Source organism: Erpetoichthys calabaricus, chromosome 14, assembly GCF_900747795.2.
Source record: "Erpetoichthys calabaricus chromosome 14, fErpCal1.3, whole genome shotgun sequence".
NCBI classification, from domain to species: Eukaryota; Metazoa; Chordata; class Cladistia; order Polypteriformes; family Polypteridae; genus Erpetoichthys; species Erpetoichthys calabaricus.
This window is the reverse complement of record NC_041407.2, coordinates 38,682,142-38,701,590: the sequence shown is the minus strand read 5'-3', so window position 1 is coordinate 38,701,590 and position 19,449 is coordinate 38,682,142.

The following is a 19,449-nucleotide window of genomic DNA, read 5'->3' as shown; positions in this document are numbered from 1 at the left end:
CAAGTCTTTTTTATGTAGAGTTTTCTCAGCTCTCTCCACACTCAATCAGCAGGAACACACAGTCAAAATAGGCTAAATAAGATTGTAAATGGAAAGGTATAGAAACATATAGAGACATACTATATATTCTATATGACTTTAGCTCTCGGCTGAGTCTAGAAATCATGTTTCATGTACAAATTTTCATGTGCTCAAGTCCTTTTTATTTTTGTATAATGTAATGGGTTGCAAAACAAACTTGATATAATGAAAAGAAAGCAAAACTGATATAATGTCACAAGTGTATATAAAAATGACATGTCAAATTCATGTAACAACCTGGGAAATCCCATGAGCCTTATTTATTAATATATACCTTGTGATGAAAACAAAACTTCTTGAAGAGCCATTACAAGTAATTATCATTTCCTTTTTTTGGTGATGCTTTCTTTCATTTCTAAAAAAGTTGGTGACACATAAAGGAATCAATTTCTCTAAATTATCTTGATTTCAAATAACTAAATTGCCAACCTGGTATTGGATCCCACTCCATTATAGGGCACAAACAAACATGTACACACACACACACACAATGTTTAGAATATTAGAACTTTACAACCATTTTGAAAAGAACAGGTCATTCAACCCAACATGTTTAATCCAATCAACCTCATTTCTCACAAATAACATCAAGTCCAGTTCAGAGGGTTCCAAAAGTCCTACTCTACTAATCACACTACTTGGTAACTTACTCTGTGTGTCTAAGATTCTCTATGTAAAGAAACATTTATAACATTGGTGGGTGGTCAGTGTTCAATGAGTATCCATGAGTGTCCCCATTTTCTTGTTTAAAAAATCAATCATTTCATCTCAAGTTGGTGTACTTTGACTTTCTCTAGCTCTACTATGTCTTTTTTGTAATATGGAGATCAAAATTGCACATAGTACTCCAGATGAGACCTCACCAGCACATTTTATAGCTTTAACATAAACTCTCCTTCACTAATTCATTATTAGTTTTTGGCATGTGATGATTGCTTTTTTCTTAATAATTGTTTCCATTAATTTACCTGTGATGCACGTTAATCTTACTGGCTTATAAGGTACTTGGATTACCTCTATCAACTTTTCTACAGTATATTTATATATTTTACTAGCAACCAATCTTTAGGAATTTCCAAGTGTGCTGTGATTTTTGAAAAAACGTGCATCGAGGGTGCTTATATATACCCACTAACCTCCTTAAGCACTCTAGGATAGACGTTACATCGTTCCGCCATTTTGTTTAATTTCAGTGTTTTTAAACCAAGCAGCACTTCTCCTTCTGTAATTTCCAAATCACTAAATATCTTAATTCCTTCATACTTGCTGTACATGTTAAGAGGCCTTCACATGTAAAAGTTCAGAAAATTGCAGATTTAGATCAGTAGTTCACTCTGAGTGTATTTTAATTCACCCTTACTTTTTATAAGGAACTTCACCTTTCCATTTAAGAAATGCAACCAAATGTATCTCAAATGTAGTAAGTCTCCTTGGATGAAGGCGTCAGCCAAATACATAAATGCAGATGTACATTTTTTTGCTACTAAAATGCTGACAGAGGCTCTTTGGGTCATCTTTGTTTTTTTCCACAATAGTTGTCTCTGGTTGGCTTTTAGCTTTCCTAATGCTCATTTTTACTTTTGCTCTCATAAAAGCTCTGCAGTTAGTGCTAGAGTTAGTCATCTTGTACGCCTTATATAGCTGTCTTTTTCTTTGTAGTTTATTTATCCAGTGCAGAGCTCTCTTTAAATTACTACTACTTCTAAATTTTGGTATGAACATGCCCTGCATTGTCTGTAAAATGCTTTTAAACCTGCTTCTCTGCTTCTCAACTCATCGCATGATTAAAAGCTTACCAAAATGAACCTTTTTTAGGTTTTGCCACACCAACTTAAAATCTGCCGTATTAAAATTAAACTAGGATATGCTTAACTGACAGCTTTAGTTCCTGAAAGTGCATTCTGACAAAACACTGTGAATTTTTTTACATTATGGTTTCTCGATCTTATTGGATCTACAAACACTACCCTCCAAATTCTGCCTCAATTATAACACACTAATAAACTCAGACAGGCTTCTGCTTCTGGTGTTTTAATAAATAATCAGAAAAGCAGACGCTAAACATAAACGAATAAAAGAAGCACCAGTCCTTCACAGGATACATATGCACAAAAACTCACATTCACACGTTTGTCTGTTTAGCCATCCATCTATTTGCTGAAACAACCAAATCCACAGTTAGGGCCACAGGGTGGATTGACCTTTGATGTAGCACCTTGTATTACAGAGTACAACTAAAACAATTTATTTCTTGTATAGCCCAAAATCACACAAGGAATACCTCAATGGGTTTTAATAGGCCCTGATTTTTGACATTACTTTGAGAAGCTACACATTTGCTCTGGTTCTTATCATTACCGCCAATAAATACTGTATGTTAGTATGCAAAAATTTCAGACTCTGTTCATGCTTTGTATGGTATAAGAAAGACAGCACAAGGACTGTCATCTGAAACAGTAATTACCGTATATACTCGCGTTTAAGTTCTCCCGCAGATAAGTCGGGGCTTGATTTTAAAGCATAATTTCCGGTATTTTATAATATCAATCCTATAAGTCGAATTCACGCTATTGTTCCAAGGGATTATGATATGCTAACACCCACCTGTGAGCGTAACCACGGAGCACACTGCCTTTTTTTTCTATGTATTGTGCCTACGTGACCACATGGTAATACCCAAACTATTCCGAAGAGACGTTTGCACTGTTGTGTGTTTTTTGTATCTCACACTCTCATACACCTTTATCGTAAAAGCAACCCAACCCAACTTATACGTGAGCATATACGGTAAGAATTGAGAATTGAGAAGTACATTCAAACAGGTGTTGAAAATTGTAGTGGTCACCTGCATATTTCATTAACATGTCATTTTTACATGACACACAGTCAAACCAATGGTACCCAAGGTTTCTCCAAACAGACACAGCACCAAAGGAGTCCAGTCTTTCTCTCAGGTCACTGGATAGTGTCATGTCTCGCAACCATATAGCAAGACAGAGAGCACCAGGACTCTAAAGACTTAGACCTTCGTCCTTTTGCATAGATATTGGGAGCACCACACACCCCTTTCCAGCGATCTCATGCTCTCCCAATCTATCTACTGACTTCATAGGAAGAGTCACCAGAGACATGAATGTCACTGCCGATGTAAGTAAACCTCTCAATAAGGTTGACACTCTCTAATCACAAAGACATACTGCTGATGGCTGTGCCCAAGAGATCATTAAAGGCCTGGATCTTGGTTTTTATCCAGGACATTAGCAAGCTCAGACACTCAGTCTCTTGAAATCCACGATCAAAGCCTCCATTGACTCAGCGAAGATCACAGCATTGTCATCAAAGTCAAGATCAGTGAATCTTTCTTTGCCAACAGATGCTTCACAGATGCTGTACCCCACAATCCTGCCCAACAACCAGTCCATGCAAGCATTGATCAGAGTAGAAGCAAAAACACATCTCGACTAACCCCAGAATCAACACTAACAAGACTAACCTTTTAAAACAATTCTTTTATTACATAGAGACTTTGCTATAAGACGTCTTGGTAAGTTTACAGGTTTAATCTGTAGGGACTGCAGAATCTCCAAGCCATACCAGTGCTTTCAAAAGAGTGCCGAATATAATCTTAGACAACATGGTGTAACTCAACGCCTAACTGTACTTTGCACACATCTATCTCTACTCAGACTGTCCAAAATATTGTTCAGAACCTTACTTGTGACAGATGTAATTGGGTTCCTTCTTCACTGGGTCACATTTGCTCAGACTGTTTAGGAATTAAGTTTTTGTTTTTTTACCAGACTGTCTTGGCTTCAGAATTTTTATCATTCCTATCATTGAACTGTTCTGTTCGGAGTAACACCGGATGGGACAAGGCTGCGTAATGAATAATCTATTACTACAATGTATAATACACTGCTTGAATGCCACTTTTGGATCCTCAACCTGAAGAATCCTACCCAATAAAATCAATTTCACTTTATAAGCAACAATTCAAAAATCGTTAGAATCTGACAGGCATTTATTACAGTAGTCCTCAATTCATTGAAAGTACTTTATTAGAATAACTTTTTGAATATGTCAGTATCTCCGAGTGATTAGTTAATATTAAATATTTTTCTTTCTCTGTCCTTTAGAAAGGTAACGAAGAGGCAACCTAATATGATTCTACTTAGATGTATGTGTTACTGACTTGTAATTTATTCACTATAATAAAATCCTGAAAGCCAGTCAAATTAAAGAACTGAAATTCCCCATCTTGATGACCTCAGGCTTTTAATTGTCAATGTTCAGACGCAAGGACCACATGGCATCATTATTCATCTTTCCAGTTTCATTTTTGGATTTCCAAACTATTCAAGAGAAAGATACAAGTTAGAAAGTGCAACTTAACACAAAGCTGTTTTGTTAAGTAAGAAACCAAGAAGCCAGGATAACCTTTTTAGATAGATAGATACATTGATTACTTAGATTTCAATCCATCTTAGACAGGTAACACAGCTAGTATACAGATATTTTGAACTGACTTATTCTCACTTACTTTTGAACAGTTCATCCAGGTGAAGGCTTTTAGGACAACACGCCAAGCTGAGCAGACACACCACCCAATCCCCAGCAAAATTCACCATTACCTCCTGTGGAATTCCCAAATGCACTCAGGCCAGCCTGCAGAGAAAATTCTTCTAGTCTGACCAGATTTTCCCAGAGGATCATGCTTAGTACACCTCATGTGGAAGGTGCTCACGTTTCTTCTTAACTGTACACAAACCCTTATTTAGAGAAGCAGCAGGCCTACTTTGAGGCTTTCCCAATAGATAGATAGATAGATAGATAGATAGATAGATAGATAGATAGATAGATAGATAGATAGATAGATAGATAGATAGATAGATAGATAGATAGATACTTTATTAATCCCCATGGGGAAATTCACATACTCCAGCATACTGATAAAAACAATATTAATTAAAGAGTGATAAAAACACAGTGCAAGTTAAAAAATGCAAGGTGGAGAGTGCGAGGCAGGTATAACAGTCAATAACATTGTATAATGTTACCATTTAACCCCGGTGGAATTGAAGAGTCGCATAGTGTGGGGGAGGAACGATTTCCTCAGTCTGTCAATGGAGTAGGAGATTGACAGCAGTCTGCCGCTGAAGTTGCTCCTCTGTCTGGAGATGATACTGTTCAGTGGATGCAGTGGATTCTCCATGATTGATAGAAGCCTGCTCAGCGCCCGTCGCTCTGCCACAGATGTCAGACTGTCCAACTCCATGCCTACAATACAGGCTGCCTTCCTCACCAGTTTGTCCAGGCATGAGGGGTCCCGCTTTCTTTCTTTCTCCCCAGCACACCACCACGTAGAAGAGGGTGCTCGTCGCAACCATTTGATAGAACATCTGCAGCATCTTATTGCAGATCTTGAAAGATGCCAGCCTTCTAGGGAAGTATAGTCGGCTCTGTCCTCTCTTGCACAGAGCATCAGTATTAGCAGTCCAGTTCAGTTTATCATCCAGTTCCATTCCCAGGTATTTATAGGTCTGTACCCTCTGCACACAGTCACCTCTGATAATCACGGGGTCCGTGAGGGGCCTGGGCCTCCTAAAATCCACCACCAGCTCTTTGGTTTTGCTGGTGTTCAGTTGTAGGTGGTTTGAGTTGCACCATTTATCAAAGTCCTTGATTAGGTTCCTATACTCCTACTCCTGCCCACTCACTCCTGATGCCGCCCAGGATAGTAGTGTTGTCAGCGAACTTCTGCATGTGGCAGGACTCCGAGTTGTATTGGAAGTCTGATGTATATAGGCTGAACAGGACCAGAAAAAGCACAGTCCCCTGCGGCGCTCCTGTGCTGCTGACTACAATGTCAGACCTGCAGTTCCCGAGATGCACATACTGAGGTCTGTCTGTAAGATAGCTCATGATCCATGCCACCAGGTATGAATCTACTCCCATCTCTGTCAGCTTGTCCCTAAGGAGCAGAGGTTGGACCTCTGTCCAAGGGGGAGAGGGATCGGTGTAGTATGTAGATGATGGCATCCTCTGCTCCCACCTTCTCCTGGTATGCAAACTGCAGAGGGTTAAGGGCGTGGCGGACCTGTGGCCTCAGGTGGTAAAGCAGCAGCCTCTCCATGGTCTTCATCACATGTGATGTCAGGCATGAAGTCATTCAGCTCACTAGGACGTGATACCTTTGGGACTGGGGTGATGCAAGATGTTTTCCAAAGCCTCGGGACTCTCCCCTGTTCCAGGCTCAGGTTGAAGATGCGCTGTAGAGGACTCCCCAGCTCCAACGCACAGGCCTTCAACAGTCGTGGCGATACTCTATCTGGACCCACTGCTTTGCTGGCACGAAGTCTCCTCAGCTCTCTGCTTACCTGGGCTGCTGTAATTGTGGGTGGTGGGAAACTCTCTCCTATGCTGGTATCAGCAGAAGGATGGGATAATGTACCCATTAGCCCATCAAAATAATCCAATGGAGCAATGTTTCTTCTCATTGACTACATTTTTATGTTGTAATTTTGCTCAAAAAATCTTAGTTTTGTGATTTGGGAAAGAGCTTTATAATGATTCTTGTAGATTACTTCATAATTTTAGACTTGTATAAACCGTATGGACAGAAGTGCTAATTCCGAGAAGCTGTCAGTGTAAAGATAAGTGATATTCCTCTACAGATACCAGGGCAAAAAAAAAATAGGTTTATTTTCTTGAAAACAATAACTTCTCCCAGCATTTCTGTCTTATAAATATTTGAATTCACAGAAAGGGCTTTTAACCTGTGCATGTAACCTTTTGTCAGTATTATAATAGAAGCTGATACTACTCACACTATCCTCAACACGAATGCCTCCATATTCTCCCTTTACCCTTTTTTATAAATCAATCCTACTTGTATTTACATATATGGCTACACGCTACTGTGATGGACTGGTTACCTGCTGCCTTGTGTTTAGTGCAACCAGAGTCAGGCTTTGGCACTCACAAGTGAGAATCACATTATGTTATGTTGCATATGGCTACGTCTGAACTTTTTCTAAATTGGATGAGTACTTTTATATTATACTTACTGACTTCTTTTGGAGTTAGGATTCTGTTAAATCTATGGAGTCATACTTGTAATGCTTGTGCAAGGCAAAAGACATTTTGAGAGAAAGCAGAATCAGGAGCAGAATCTGGCAGAGGAAAGTCAGAATTCACACAGAAGTCATAACCATGAAGACAACAATTAAATGACAAAGCTCAGGACACGTAGCCAGAGTCGTGGTCAGAGAACAGGGAGGTAAGTCATGAAAAGCGTACACGTAACCAGAGCCAAAATACATGAGACATAAATCATAATCATTAAAAAATGCTGTAATCAGTTAATTCAAAAACCTCACAATATTCTTTTGCAAATCCAAATTTTGGATGATGAGGTACATCACATTAGTGACTTCATGGTGCCCCAACTTCCAGAAACCAAATTCCAGCGACAAGACCTTGAGGTCCGAGCAGCCAGACTCCAACATGGTGGTGTCCATAAGAAAAACAAGAAGAATGTGAATTATTTTTAACAATGTTAAAAATATAGGGAAGCAAAATATGAATATAGTCACTAGATTGTTTGGCCTTAGATGAACAGGAAAACCATGCTCAAATAGGAACACTTGGAAACATTAAACTCACAAGACAAATTGTGACAATACTTAGGCAGGGCAACATACAAGTCCAGTTTAACTGATTTATTTTTAATATTGTTGGCAAAATTGTAAGGATAATACTGTTCCCATGCTTTATTTCAGTTGTGCCTTGGGATGTCTGGCTGATGCAGGACTGTAAAAGGAGGGCTGCACTGACACAGACATGAGGATTTTCAGACAAACTGTAACCATTTTATTTTAAACCATTTTCATTTGAAACATTTTTTTCTGAAAAACATACTTTTCAGGGTGGCATGGCGATACAGTGGTAGCGCTGCTGCCTCACAGTAAGTAGACCAGGGGTAACTTCCTTTGTCCTCCCTGCATGTTCTCCCCATGTCTATGTGGTTTTCCTCCCACTGTCCAAAGACATGCAGGTTAGGTGGGTTGGCAATGCTAAATTTTACCTAATGTGTGGCTAGTGTGTGTGTGTGTACACCCTGGGATGGCTTGGCACGTTGTCCAGGGTTTGTTCCTGCCTTGTCCCCTGGCATAGGCTCTGACATGCCCCAGTGACCTTGTTCAAGACTAAGTGGGTTAGAAAATGCCTGACTGGCATACTTTACAGTGCACTGGATAACAAAACCTTTCTCTGTGGATGACAAAAAATAATATGAAGAGTGATCCTTTCAATACATCCCTGCTAAACTGGATTCACCAAAAATACAAGACAAAGCAGGGAATATGTGCTAGATGTACACATATACAGTATGTACTCACTGCTTTCTCTTGGGTTTTTAACATAAAATAATGGCTTAGTAAATGGTGGAAAAGATGGACAGATGATGGCAGACCAAAAATGGTTTAAAACATTGAAAATGGCTTCAAACAACCCTTTAGACATTAAGTGTTTTTAAAATGTATCTGAAACAGTTTTTAGAAAAGGGATCTTAGTGTTTTTAATTTCAATAGAAAAACTCCTCAAACCAGACTGTTAACCTGCTTCTGGTTTCTGTTACTGTAAAAGTGGCAGTAAATGGTAAACTGTTCTCTACCATATAGTTCCTTGATCCCTGCCAGACCTGATGGTCTTGTGCTGCCAGGTGCAGTTCAACATACAGTGACTTCACAAAGGATTCAGACCCTTTCACTTTATGCACACTTTATTGTGTTGTAGATTTGATTTCAATATATGAATTTGCTATTTTTACCCATCAATCTACACTCAGTAACTCATAACGATAAACTGAAAGCATGTTTTTTAGAAAGTTATGCAAATTTATTAAAAGTTAAAGATTGAAATTGTTCATTGTGGCCCAGGAACATCCTGCACTGCAAAAGAAAATGCACATGCAAAAACTAGACAAAAACACTTTAAATGGGGATTGTTTTGCTTTTATTTAGCAAAAAAATCTGCCAAGGGAGTAAGTAAAATCTACTTGACAAGATTTCTTAAAGTAAACTAAATAATCATAAATGCAAATTTTTTAATAAGTCAATAATTCTTATAATAAGGAAAACAAGATCTAATGCTATGATATAAATATCTTTCACTTGCTTAGATTTCATTTTTTGTAGTGTGCTTATTTAATTCCCTTTGAGATGTGTCTAGAACTTGATTGGAGTCCACCCATGGCAAGCTGAATTGATTGGACACCATTTAGGAAGGCACACACCGGTGTATGTAAGATCCCACAATTCACACTGCATGTCAGAACAAAAACCAAGCAATGAAGTCAAAAGAACTCTTTATAGACCTCTGCAATCAAATTATGGCAGGAATATGAAAACATTTCTAAATCTTTGATTATTCCCATGAGCACAGTGGCCTCCAAAACCATGAAATGGAGGAAGCTTGTATCAACCAGCACTCTTCCAAAAGTTGGTCATCCATTCAAACTGAGTAACCAAGAAGGAAGGGAATTGGACAGTAAGGTGATCAAGAACCCTATCATCACTCTAATAGAGCTTCAGAAGTCCTCTGCTGAGATGGGAGAACCTGTCAAAAGGACAACTGTCTTAGCAGCACTCTTGAGGAAAAGACATATTTCAACCCACTTGGAGTTTGCCAAATGGCATTTAAACAACCCTGAGAGCATACGAAAAAAGATTCTCTGTGTCTGATGAGACAAAAATTAAACTCTTTAGGCAGAACCCCAAGCACAATGTCTGATGAAGACCAGACCCTACTCATCACCTGCCTAATACCATTGCTACAGTGAAACATGGTGGTGGCAGCATCATGCTGTGGGAGTGCTTCTTAATAGCAGGAGCAGGGAGACTGGTCACAACTGAAAGAAGGAAGAATGCAGCCATGATGAGGTATCTGTTCCAGAGTGCATGTGACCTCAGATTTGAGCAGCATTTTACTTTTCAGCACAACAATGACCCGAAGCATACTACCATAACAATGCTGGAGTGGCTTCACGACTTGTCTCTGACTATTAGTGAGTGAACCAACCAAAGCCATATAACATCTGTGGAAAGACCAGAAGATGGCAGTTTACAGATGCTTCCCATCCAATCCAACAGAGCTTGAGAGGATCTGCCTTGAAGAATTGTATAAATGACCCAAATCCAAGTATGCAAAGCTTGTAGAGATTTACCCAAGAAGACTCAAAACTGTAATTGCTAGCAAAGGGGCTTCTACAGTGTACTGCATTAAGAATCTGAGTATGAGTGAGAAATTTCCATTTTTGATTTTTAATAAATTAGAAAACCTTTTTACTGTCTTTGGGCAAAAATGTCAAATTGATCCATTTAAAACTAGATCTACAATGCATTAAATTGTGCAGAAAGTGAAGCGGAATAAATACTTTGGGAATCGGATGTATGGTGATTTTTTATTATAGGTTTGTATAAAGTGACACAGAACTTTATAAAGCATCAAGAACTTTTTATATATATTAAGGGATGTTATATTTGGACTGTGTAATGAGCTAATAAGATGACATGTGGAGTATTACGTGTGTCTCTGGTCAAACAGTCATGTACTCAAGGACACTATAGGAAATTAGAAGTAAACTAAAGCCAGAAGTAAAGAAATATTTCTTGAAGTAAAGGAGTTGTGTGACTCTGGAGCAAACTGTCAAGTCATGTAGCTGAAGTGGAAACCTTGACAACTTTTAAACAATGTTGGATGAGATACTGGAAAAACTTAGCTGTTAAGCTGACCAAACAAGCTTGCTGGACTGAATAGTTTTCTCTTGTTTGTAAAAACTTCTTTGCAAATTATAATTTCACTAACTCTTGCTGAAGTTAATGCAGCTAAATATTTTTTACCAATTTAAGCTAATTAGGAAGGACAATTTTTCACAATTCTAAAGCATACACTGATTGTGTTTCTGTGTATTTTGAACAAAGAATCAATGATTCAACTAACTCCACACTAGAATTCAAATAAACTGCTTTAAAAAAACAAGTGAAAAGTGAAGTCTACCATTCTTCGGCAGTATTGATCACTGGGGTCAGTGAATTTATTTATCTTCTTGGTTGCCAGACCTGATAAGCACCATACATGTTTACACACATACATCTATTGCTTTCATTAAGCTACAATATTTACAGTAATAAAGTCATTTTAGATGGTTTCCTAAACCCTTGCCTGCCAGCAAGGCAGTGATTTTTGTCCAAATTATGGTAGGAGTGTCTCGAGCTGTCCTTGACATGCCTAGTAGCTAAGCTCTGCATGGAGGCCCTGCCGGGGCGATACTTGGTATTTACTGTAAATAGTAAATCCCAACTCATTTTCTCTTCACAACTCATTAATTTTTCATAGCTGGTGCCACATGTTTCAAATCAGCTGGGGACTTTTCCACTGAGATATCTAAAATGAAAATCCACAAAGAAGGTAGAATTAGGTAAGTGAGTAAGACAGCTTCATTGTGTTTATAGTGTGCTTACTTAGATATTGAAATGTGATCCAAAGCCCACTCTTGTCTCTCCATAATGAGGTGCAGTTCTCGGAAGCTTTACCACACTGCCATCTGTAATTAAAGATGAACTCTAGTTACGGTATTTCCTGTTCAAGGTTTAAAATTATAAAGCAGCATATGTAAATTTAAATATCATTCTAGTACATTTTGATTACATGTAACAGGATTAATGCTATTATCACATGAATTATAATTTTATGTATCCATGATTAGGACTTGACTTGGTGGGTGAACTACCAAACACAAGCCTGACAGAGACACATGATGAACATCTATCTATCTATCTATCTATCTATCTATCTATCTATCTATCTATCTATCTATCTATCTATCTATCTATCTATCTATCTATCTATCTATCTATCTATCTATCTATCTATCTATCTATCTATCTATCTATCTATCTATCTATCTATCTATCTATCTATCTATCATATAGTTCCTTTCACATCTATCTGTCTATATTTGAGATATCCATCTTCATTCTTTGCTTCTTTATTTTAAAGCTTGGACCCTCCTATTGAACTTAATACTGGCAGTAATCAGGAGGATAAAAGATTTCATGTCAGGTCTGTAATTTTTGCAGTATGAACAGACCAATAGGCTACTAAAAATTGTAAATGTAATGGCTTTCAATTAAAGTTCTGTGAAAATCCGCATGTGATTTGTTAATATTGATACTTCATGAAATTATTATTAGAGATGAGGTGGCATGAGAAAAGCATGAAGAATAAAAGCGTGTAAAACAGAGGATGGGGCTTATGGTTTCATATTGCAGGTGCTCTGTAGATAGTTTCTCTTTAGATTGTGACTAGTGAATATGTAATTACAAATATCTCTAATTGAAGTTTTGACTAATAGTAGACGTTGAAAATAGGAATTAGCACAGACCATTAAATGTTAAAATGGCTTGCCATACATGTGTCAGTATTGACCTAATTCAAGAAATGGGTCCAGATTTTATTGAAGGGCTGTTTTGTTAATGTTAAGATCTGTGATGCAGACTGCTACATCTTGATATATATCTGATATGTTTCACAAAAAAGACTATACAGCATACATTTCTAAAGACTAGATATTTTTTGTCTGACTAGTCCTTTTGTGTTGAACTTGTGCCCTACTTCCATTACTTCTCAAAATTACAGTGTCTCTGAAAGCTGTAGGCATAAAGCAGCAACTAAGACATTACAGAACATATCTACACACACAAGTTATTCAATGCGGAGACAACAGTTAACATAAAACACATGTCTTTGAGACTGTGAGGAAACTGGAGCATCAGGAAACAATCCACATAGACAAGGGGTGAATGTGAACTACAGTTCGGTAAAGACTGGGGTGGGAATCAGCCCTGCTTTCTGGAACTGTGAAGCAGCACCGGTATCTATGCAAAAGGACGAAGGTCCAAGTCTTTAGAGTCCTGGTGCTTCCTGTCTTGTTACTGTATATGGTTGCGAGACATGGATGTTATCCAGTGACCTGAGACGAAGACTGGACTCCTTTGGTAGTGTCTCTCCAGAAAATCCTTGGGTATCATTGGTTTGACTTTGTATTGAATGATCAGTTGCTCATGAAGTCCTGAATGAGGCACATTACCTGCATTGTGAGGGAGCGTCAATTATGCCACTACAGCCAAGTGGCTCATTTCCCCGAGGGTGATCCGGCTCGTAAGATCCTCATTGTTGGGACCAAGGGGTCACCCACGTAACACCTGGCTGCGGCAGATAGAGGATCATTTCCATAGGGTGGTACTGGACTGTGTGTCTGCCTGGGGGCTTGCCAACCGGGATCCCGAGTTGTTTCATTGTGTAGTGGGTGTGACAACGCACTGTACCAGTGCATGCTCCCCAACTTGACTTGCCTTGAAGCAGCAGCATTAATAGCTGCACCACTGTGCCACTGAGAGATTATATATTTTAGCCGTGACATTTGTATTACATGATGGAGGCGGTAATTGAAAATACACTTTCTTTTCTGTAACCAGTAACAAAGTCAACACCAAAACTACATCTATTATCACCTACGACAATGCTGGGGAGAAAATGACAAGCACACACACAGTGCTGTCGTCATTACCTCACTAAAAACATGCTTGCTGTGACAATCACCTTGATTTGACTTGTAGCAGCCATCAGAGTAATATTGACACCACTCCCATGATGTCCTTTTCAAACCAATGCATATAGGTAGAGCATTGGCTAGACACAAATATGTAGTCTGTATTTCCAAGTTCTAAAGCCTGTTCCCGTAGCTGCCCTCAATTAATGACAGCATTCCCTCATTCCTGGCCAAAAGCCACTGAGGACTTCCAGCACTGTAACTGCCCATCATTTTTTTCACCAGTATTAATCATATAAGATTACATTATAAAAGTGCTTAAAGTGGAACCAAATTATGGGTGGTGCTCTATTTATGGTGGCATAGTGACATTCAGTCACATAGTTTGGGGAGTCCCTCGGGAACATTTCTGAAGAGATTCAGGATCTTACTGATCCACATTACTAACCGAGAATGATAAACCGGATGGACGCAGGGACATCCGGCAATGGGCCGTGGACGCAAAAGACGTACTGCGCAGGCGCCCCACAAAATCCCCCACCCCCCCCAACCCCCCCGCAAGCAACGGGAACCGGATGGAATGCAACCTAAAATAAGAAATGAGGCACCACGCACAGAAAAAAGGAGTCAGACCACAGAAAAAAGGAGTCAGACACCGGCGCTGTGCACAAAACCCATTGCACACGAAACGGGACACACACAAAGAGGAGGATTCAACAAGCCCCTACCACACAAAAAAAAAGAAGCCGCGAGCACCACACAAAACCCATTGGACACAAAACGGGACAGACTACGGACATAGCACACGAAACGTACACAAAAACGACGATTCAGACCCACGACCACACTAACATAAATAACAAATGACACACAAAGCCCCATTTCTAAATGAACCGTCCCTATTAAACATACGTCATCTCAACACCTTCACACTATGCAGCATAGGTGGATCTCATTACAATGTGGCACTATTAACCGTTCAACCGCAGAAAAGGCTCCATATTAACAGTGAGTGCGATCCTCCTTATTACTTATCCATATTTCTCACGCTGAAGAACAAACAAGTCATGAATTCACGATCACGGGTACAAAACGATACGGCTCGGATAACGGGACCAAACACAATTCACACTATGCAGCATAGGTGGATCTCATTACAATGAGGCACTATTAACCGTTCAACCGCAGAAAAGGCTCCATATTAACAGTGAGTGCGATCCTCCTTATTACTTATCCATATATCTAACGCTGAAGAACAAACAAGTCATGAATTCACAATCACGGGTACAACATGAACGTAGACGCATGCAGCGCGCGTCTCACAGTGCTGCATCGATACAGGTACGGATTCAAAACGAAACACCTCCCGTCTCAGACATACAGAAACGACAGCGAAGGGACAAAATAAATAAATGCAGACGTCTACACCGCGCATCTGGAATGCTGTAAAACAAGCAGGCAAGGCTCCAAAAAGAGAAAGCTCAACTGACCTACATACAAAAACGGGCAAGGCTCAATACAAACAATGCACGCCGTAAACTACAACGGGCTTCTCACACAGCACAGCCAAATCGATTACAGCTCCAAAACAACACGTCCCAAATACTGGACATACAACAACGCGCCTCTCAAACGGCACAAGCAAAACATACAGGTCACGGACATCAATGACAGACACCTGCTAAACGCTTATGCCACTTAGCTGACAACGCGTTCAATAATGAGTCCACTATTCAGGAAAATTCATTCGGATTAATGAATGTCATTTGCAATCATTGTCATTCACTTAACTTCCCTGAAGAAACAACTGGCAATACAAGTAATACATTTACACGTTGTTGTCAAAAGGGTCAAATTAGACTGCCTCCTTTACATTCATATCCTGAATATCTACAGAAGCTTCTAACTAATGATGTACCTGAAAGTAAAAACTTTATGAACTGCATTAGATCCTACAAATCGGTATCCACTATGAACATGAACAGTAGCACTGCACGTGACATCCGTCTTGCAAAACTGTTAATTATTGATGAATGTGCAATGGCATCCAGTCACTTACTCAACACCATTCATAAACTTCTACAAACGTTGATGAATAATAATATTTCCTTTCGATGAAAGGTACTTTTATTAGGAGGAGATTTTAGACAGTGCTTAGCTATTGTTACACATGCCATGCGCTCAGCTATTGTTCAGTGCACCTTAAAATACGCAGACAATTAGCATTGCTTTCAAAAGATACAGTTAGTACAAAACATGCGATGTCCAGATCCAGATCATAACAATTGGTTATTACAACTGGGAGATGGTACACTCACCAATACAGATAGACTTCACCCAGATATTATTACAATTCCTCAAGCCTTTATCTGCGACGACTTAGTTACAGAGATATTTGGAACAGCAATCTCATTAAACCAAATGCCCCTTTTAACACAACGCACTATATTATGTCCAAAAAATATTAATGCGTAAAACATAAATACATAAGTCATTGCATTACTTCCTGGAGAAACACAACTCTTTCTAAGCTCTGACAAAGTTGACTCTGATCACGACAATGACCATCTTCATTGACCTTACAAGTTCTGACCTGGAATTATCTTTTACACTTAAACGGCGTTTACAAAGAATTTTTCCAATAAACCTTTACACTGTGCCACACACTTTATTGTTTGCTTTCTATATGCATCATCTACACCTTCACACTATTCTATATCTCATTCATACATCACGCTCTTTGTCATTTCCCAACACCAGGGGTTGGCGAGCGAAGCGAGCAGGGGGCGGAGCCCCCTAGTACGCTAAGAAGAGGTGTTGGTACTCTGTGTTGAAATTGGAAATGAGGCCCAGTTCAAGCACTGTTTTACAATAAGTATGGCACAGAACAACTGAGCATTTTATAGGTAATATCGCATAGGAAATTTCCATCCTGAGCTATGGAATCAGATAACCCATTTTGCAGTTGGCACTCAAATATACTGATGCATCTAAAGAGGTAACTCTGGTCCATCATGCTTACTAAGGGACAACAAATAATGCTTGCCAAATTCTAATGAAGCTTTGTACGATTCTTTGGACAGAAAATTTTAAATAGAGCAGGATGTCCTTATCTCACTGCAATATAGTGAGTGGATTACAATTTTTAAAAACTGAGAAAGTCAAGCCAATGAGCAAGGAATGCAGCATGAGATATTTCACTAGGTAATATTATCTCTTCCTCAATTATTCTGGAATATTCTACAGGACTCTTGACCAGTGAACAAGGGGAAGGGGCAAGACTTCAATTCAAAATCCTGACCCTGTTTGTGAACTACTTCAATGACAATGACACACAACATTAGTAACAGACTGCAGACGTGCCTAGCTGTGACCTGTAAAGAAAAAATATTCAGAGTTCATATTATTCACACAAACAGATGTGTCTAGAGTATAATCTTGTAATGATGCTTGAGTCCAAATCTCAGATTTACATAGTACAGTCAATAAACATCTCTGTTCTTTCTATTGGAGGTATTTTTCTGTGTGAAGTGAGGGCATGACCTCAGGAAGCTGCATGGCTGCAGAATATTTAATACTGAATATTTAATAAAGGTTTATTAGCTGTAGGTGTATCAAAATACACAGTAGTCATTAAAATTAAAATAATGCCATTTTACCCACCTAAGGCAACAGCTAATTGTGTATACACAAATTCAAGTTTTCTTTTTCTCTGTATTTTCTCAGTTTTACTCCTTTCTTGTTTTCCTTTTTCCCTTTATTCTTATCTGTCTTATTTCATTATGAATTAGATATAGGAGAAATATTTTTAAGGTATTCTATATATAGAGAAACTTGAACCAACACTTTCAGTTTAGCTCGAAAGACCAGACCATAACAAATCTCTGACATGTCTTGCTTAAAACTCATAATGGTTTTGATAAAATAAGAAACTAAAAGTGAAATTGCTAAGGAAAATTAAGCCCAAGAAATGAAAAACAAAACAGAAGCTTGCAAGAACGTTGTCTGAGAAGAGGCCAAAGGTCGAAATACAGTGAAATCAAAAAGGAACTGATCATCAAAACTGAGGTCAAACATAATAAGGCAAAGAGTTAAAAAAACAAACAAATAGCCTTTCTCTATATAATTGGGAACCAAAAGAGTTGCAAGACTTTTTATCCATAAACGTGGAGGTCAACCACACTGTTTTGCCATCTTAAACATTGGCAAGTGATGACAGGACTGGGAATGGACTTGGCAACAACAAACAAAAGACATTACCCAAAATGGCAGAAAACAACAAAAAAAGTAAAAACATGGCACTACAATGTTGTCAAAACATAACGTTAATATTTTATGACCATCACAAAAATATGAAAATAAACCAAACAATTAAGAAGTAATCTACATGCATGAAAACTGGAGATTCATAACAATACTATTGAAAGTCCATCTCCTTTAAACCTTGAAAACAGTAAAGTCTGTAAAAATACCAATCAATACCACATGTTCATTCTTTTACTTTTAGAGCTACACAATGCAGATTTTTCATCCTGAACTTTTCAAATTTAATGATGAAGGTACTAGGAGATTATTGACCATGTAGGCTCAGAGTTCCTTCAGTTTCTAAATTTTAAGTTTCTAAATGATATCTCCCAGAAACCCTGTCATTATTTCTAGAACTCCTTGTCTTTAGCTTCTGCAGCAGTAACTTTTTTATTTGCTCTTTTCTTGTTGTTCCTTGTGGATATCATGAATCTTCATTACGACTTTCATGAACTTATTTGGTTGTATTTTTGGAAGTGTAATTTGTGAATTCTGTATTATAATTTGTTTATTATGATTCTATGATGGTGATGCCATTTTGTGACCATTTTCTGTTTTTGGATGTTATCCCATCTTGTAACCATTTTTCATGGCTGTGCCCATATTGTTTTTAGTGCTATGCTTGTTTTTGGTCATGTGGCATAGAGATCATATGACTGGTGTGAATCTTCTTGTTCTGCCCACAAAATATGTCAACACACAGAGTCTATATTCTAATTTAAAACATGTAGATGAGGAAAATTCACAATTAATTTATGCTCTTTGCCTTCAGTCACCTTTATTTAAGACATTATTTTCTACTTAGCGGTCTGCTTTTGATATGTTGATTTTCTTTACTCTTTTCTAGTATGCAAACTTCTAATCCTTCCTCTTATCATATCCTTGTCTCTTTTCTAATGTAATTTTTGTTCCTGGTGCAAATCTAAAAATATTTAAAGATTCTAAACTTGATCAGCATACTTTCACATCATGAAGCTGCGTACCAATCATCTTCATTTTCGACTCTATTGTGGTTGTTGCAGACTTAATAGATTCAGTCATTCTCATTCAGCACTTAGTGTATGTATTTAGACTTTACATTTCCTTAATATCCTTATCCAGTCCAAAAATGCTATCCTTCAGATCTTTTCATTTCAATAATCATTTATTAGACAAAGAGCGACTGTTGGATGATTTGTTTTTGTTAAACCAGACTCATCTCAGAGTGGTCGGTCACAGACAGCTGGGCTAGAAGAATAATTACCTTCTGAAATGCAGCATGATAGTTGGGGTCTCTTCTTCTACTATAGAACCAGACCCATTAGGGCAGGGCTATTCAATTACAAATTCAGTTGGGCCAGATTGTCAAACCAAGAAGGTTAGCTGGGCCAGTCAGCTCGTAATGACAAATTTTAAAACCAACACAAACAAATTTATTGAAAAACATAAGGTTTATTCGTTGTTTCTCTTTT